Source organism: Doryrhamphus excisus, chromosome 13 (assembly GCF_030265055.1).
Source record: "Doryrhamphus excisus isolate RoL2022-K1 chromosome 13, RoL_Dexc_1.0, whole genome shotgun sequence".
NCBI classification, from domain to species: Eukaryota; Metazoa; Chordata; class Actinopteri; order Syngnathiformes; family Syngnathidae; genus Doryrhamphus; species Doryrhamphus excisus.
In genome coordinates this window covers 3,535,621-3,540,620 of record NC_080478.1, presented here as the reverse complement: position 1 = coordinate 3,540,620, position 5,000 = coordinate 3,535,621, and the positions used below count along the sequence as shown (strand labels likewise).

Below are 5,000 nucleotides of genomic sequence, written 5' to 3'. Positions count from 1 at the left end.
AAGTTACAAGAGGAAAAAAGAGAGAAAACTGTATAGAATGTAAGGTAGATAATTCCCACCCACAAAAGATAATGAACGCCGTGACAATTTCAAATTTAAACATAAACGGCGTCAGAAATATGAACAAACTTGAAAGAGCACTACACAGACTAGACGCGGACATAGTATGCTTGCAAGAGACAAGATGGACAAACGAACTCCTCCCGGAAATACGAAAGAGATGGACAGGGCCGATATTCGTTAACAACAAGACACAAAAGTCATGCGGCGTAGCCATACTCCTAAAAGAGAACTGCGTTGAAAATGCGGTCCAAATACAAACAAACAGCGAAGGAAGAGCGCTAATTGTAGACTTCATGCGGGCCAAAATAAAATACAGGCTGATAAACATCTACGCATCGAATAATGAAATCGAAAGGAAGGCTTTCTTCGAATGGCTGGGCCCCTTATGCATACCAAACACGCTGCTGGTAGGGGACTTTAACGTACGCTGCACCAGGATGGACGCTTGCAGCGCCTCCACCTTCAAACCCGATGTCTCCCGAGCAGCCCTACTCAGCCTGCTAAAAGACAAAAACCTTGTTGACGTGTGGAGGAACGACAACCCCAACAAAAGAGGGTATACAAGAAAACAGGTAGTGCGGAAAAAACTGAAACAGAGTAGAATAGACCTGTGTATTGCAAAGGAAGAAATTATAGGACATGTACGCAAACTGAAGTGGGAGTTTACAGAATTAAGCGACCACGCTATCATGACATTAACCTTAGGGCCCAAAGGGGAGGGGAAGGGCGGGGGAACCTGGTGCCTCAACTCCTCGCTAGTACAAGACCCGGCATACAAAAATAAGATAACCACCCTGCTCCAAAGTGAACTTGTGCAGGAGTTGATGGAGGACGATGCCATCCAAGGATGGGAGACGATAAAGACTTTCATCAAAAAGCAGAGCATAAAATTTGCCAAACGGAAAAAGCAAATAGACAACGAAAACAGAGTAATGCTGGAAAGCAAAATAGCAATAGAGGAAAAAAAGATAGAAGAAATACCACAATATAACATCGAAAAATACATCCAATTAAAAAAGGAACTGGCCGTATACGAAAAAGAAAGGTGCGAAGGCGCAATCATCAGAAGTAAAGCGCTTTGGGCAGCAAAGGGCGAAAAGTACACCAGTTTCTTCTTAAACCTTGAGAAAGAAAAACAGAGGAAAATGTACATAAAACAACTAGAAGACAAAAGGGGCCAAACAACCTCAGATTTTGTTGAAATCCTCGAAATCACGAGAGACTACTATGCAGACCTCTTCACAGGAGGCCAAATCAACGAACAAAGCGCAGATGAGATCATAGAAAGAGTCACCGCAAAGGTGACCGAGGCCGGAAGACGCGCCTGTGAAAGAGACATACGCATAGCGGATATAGAAAAAGCAATTAAAGAACTGCAGCCCCGCAAAAGTCCCGGAAGCGACGGCCTTACGGCCGAATTGTACAAAGCATTCACCGTTACGCTGGCACCCATGCTGCACAAAGTATACCAACGCATGGAGGAGAGGGGAGAGATGCCGACCTCTATGGCCACGGGCATCATCACCCTCATCCACAAAAAAGGCGACAGGGAAAAACTAGAGAACTACAGGCCAATAAGCCTGCTAAATGTGGATTATAAAATACTCGCCAAAGTGTTAGCAAACAGGCTAAAAGGAGTCTTAAAAGAAATTATCTCACCCACCCAGGCGTACAGTGTGCCGGGAAGAGATATCACAGACACAGTGAGAACCGTGCAAAACGTGGTGGAACACATGAAGGAAGAAAGCGGGATAGTGATCAGCCTAGACTTAAATAAAGCCTTCGACAGGGTGGAGCACCCTTTCATATGGAAGACGATGCAAAAAGTAGGGGTGGGCAAAAGGATGCTACGATGGCTGCAGCTGCTGTACGGGCAGGCGAGAAGTTGCGTGAAAATAAATGGCACAATGACAGACACCTTCCCCCTGACGAGATCGGTGAGACAAGGCTGCCCGCTATCCGCCCCGCTATTCACCATTGCGGTAGAACCCCTCGCCGCTCTCATAAAAACCACCGGAGAAATAAAGGGAGTGGCGATACCGGGAGGAGGCCGGAGCGTCATCCACCAATACGCGGATGACACAACCCTGACTCTGAAAGACGCCGAGGATGTGCGCAATGCAATGGGATGCGTGGAAAAATACGGGAGGGCAGCGGGCGCAAAAATTAATATGGACAAGTCCGAGATTTTATACATCGGCAACTTTGAGGGACAGAAATGCGATCTGCCGTTTAAGGAGGCACAAGACTGCATAAAGATCATCGGCATATATATAGGCGCAAACGACAAACAAGCGACCAACTTGACATGGACGGGAACCTTAAACAAGATCAAACAGACCGTAAACAGATGGAGAGCACGAAAGCTGACCCTAAAAGGGAGGGTGGTCATCATAAACTCTCTGTTAATGTCCAAACTGGTATATGCCCTGGGAGTGGTGAGCCTGCCCCAGTGGGCAGCGGCCGAAGCAGAGAGAACCATATGCGACTTCCTGTGGGAGGGGAAAGGCGTGCGCATTGCACAAAAAACCCTGATAGGACAGTATAAAGAGGGCGGACTAAAACTGGTGGACTTACAGACCAAAAAAGCGGCAATCAGAACCAGGATGGTGATAAAATATTTGCAGGGAGAAACAGACTGTGGGTGGAAGCCCTTCTTCCGAGAGACCCTCTTCAAATATGGACGGTGTGGGCAATACAGCCTACTGATGGACCTGAGAGGGAGGCTGCACGAGGGCACCCCCACCTTCTTTAAAGAAGTCATGGAGGCCTGGGGTAGGCTTGTGCATGACTTTGTGTACACAAACCACACAAAAAACAAAGTGATGAGCCAGCCGGTCTTTCAAAACCCCCAGATCGTAAAGGAAGGAAAAGTACTGTATAACAAAGTCTTCTTTTCAGCAGGACTAAGACAAATTAAAGACTTTGTATATGAGGTCATACCGGGCTTCCTGAGGGAGCAAGCCATTATAGACAGTGTACACGAATATGACGATGAAATACCGGAAAGAACAATAAAGAACGAATACAATAAAATAAAGATGGCCATCCCAAAAGCTTGGCAAAGGCACGTAAATAGCCAAGAAACAGGTAAAGAAACAGATGAGCTACCTGGAACTATGCTAAAAACCAAAGAAAAAGAGATCAACATAAAAACATGCACAGTGAAAACACTCTATTGGGCCCTTGTGAGCAAGGCCTTTAAAAGGCCAACCGCTGAGCTCCTCTGGCCGAAAGTGTTCAGCCACATAAAAGGACAGGACATATGGGTGATGGGAAACTGTAAATACAACAATCAGGAATGCGCCGACCTGGACTTCAAAATAAAACATAATAGGATATACACAAACGAAGTAATACACCAAATCAATAAAAACGTAGGAAGGGAGTGTAATGTGTGCGGCAGCGAGGTGGAAAGCCTGCTGCACTTATTTGTGAACTGTAAAGAACTGAATGTATTTGTGGATAGACTAAAAGGTACAATGGAGAGGAATTGGAAAAGCGACTTCACCCGAACCGTGAGATGGAAGGAAGAACTCCTGCTCGGCCACAGAGGAGGCCAGCAAGGGGTGAACATCAACCTATGGAACTTCATGTTGAGCCACGCCAGGTACGCTATCTGGATGAGGCGGAACCTTGCAAAGTTCGAAAAAAAAAAAATACCCGTATGGACATATTTTGAAGCTATTGTAAGGAGGGATGTGTCATTATGCCGGACCGCTGACCAAGAAAAGTTCGAGAGCTCCTTCATAGAAGGGAGCGGTCTGATCTTGATAGCAGACAATAACAAAATTGTGTTCAACCTATAGGAGAGGGAAAAAAAAAAAAAAAAAAAAAAAAAAAAAAAAAAAAACTCTCAACCTACAGAAGGGGAATGAAAGAAAAAAAAAGAAAAAAAAAAAAAAAAAAAAAAAAAAAAAATCTTGGACAAACAGGCTGTGCCTGGACTGAGAGTTGTCAATGTGGACGTGTAATAACATGAAAGAATGGAATAATTGTGTATATAGTATGTTGATGTATGCATATCTGTGACGTACTGTGGTATGTTCAATAATAAAAAAAAAAAAAAAAAAAAAAAAAAAACGCCCGATCTCGTCCGATCTCGGAAGCTAAGCAGGGGCGGGCCTGGTTAGTACTTGGATGGGAGACCGCCTGGGAATACCAGGTGCTGTAAGCTTTTCATGGTTTCTGCTCTTGCCTGACAGCAGAGGGCGCTGTTTGACACTTTTTGCTGGAGTCTAGTTTGGCCTGCGTCGCCTTCAAATAGGATCTTTTCAGTTGCCCTTGCAGCTTACGGCCATACTACCCTGAAAACGCCCGATCTCGTCCGATCTCGGAAGCTAATCAGGGGCGGTCCTGGTTAGTACTTGGATGGGAGACCGCCTGGGATTACCAGGTGCTGTAAGCTTTTTATGGTTTCTGCTCTTGCCTGACAGCAGAGGGCGCTGTTTGACACTTTTTGCTGGAGTCTAGTTTGGCCTGCGTCTTCTTCAAATAGGATCTTTTCAGTTGTCCTGGCAGCTTACGGCCATACTATCCTGAAAACGCCCGATCTCGGAAGCTAAGCAGGGGCGGGCCTGGTTAGTACTTGGATGGGAGACCGCCTGTGAATACCAGGTGCTGTAAGCTTTTTATGGTTTCTGCTCTTGCCTGACAGCAGAGGGCGCTGTTTGACACTTTTTGCTGTAGTCTAGTTTGGCCTGCGTCACCTTCAAATAGGATCTTTTCAGTTGACCTGGCAGCTTACGGCCATACTACCCTGAAAATGCCCGATCTCGTCCGATCTCGGAAGCTAAGCAGGGGCGGGCCTGGTTAGTACTTGGATGGGAGACCGCCTGGGAATACCAGGTGCTGTAAGCTTTTTATGGTTTCTGCTCTTGCCTGACAGCAGAGGGCGCTGTTTGACACTTTTTGCTGGAGTCTAGTTTGGCCTGCGT

General features: G+C 46.0%; 2 non-coding genes and 1 pseudogene across 2 annotated transcripts; all 3 read left to right on the top strand.

Annotated features, from left to right (window-relative positions):
* The first annotated feature begins 4,352 nt into the window (after positions 1-4,352).
* Positions 4,353-4,471, top strand: LOC131099951 (5S ribosomal RNA). The gene has a single exon (XR_009118722.1). It is a non-coding gene; the product is annotated as a 5S ribosomal RNA (ribosomal RNA).
* A 112-nt stretch (positions 4,472-4,583) lies between these two features.
* On the top strand, positions 4,584-4,692 carry LOC131141380 (5S ribosomal RNA; annotated as a pseudogene).
* A 112-nt stretch (positions 4,693-4,804) lies between these two features.
* On the top strand, positions 4,805-4,923 carry LOC131142185 (5S ribosomal RNA). Its single transcript, XR_009132608.1, has one exon. It is a non-coding gene; the product is annotated as a 5S ribosomal RNA (ribosomal RNA).
* Positions 4,924-5,000: the final 77 nt, after the last annotated feature.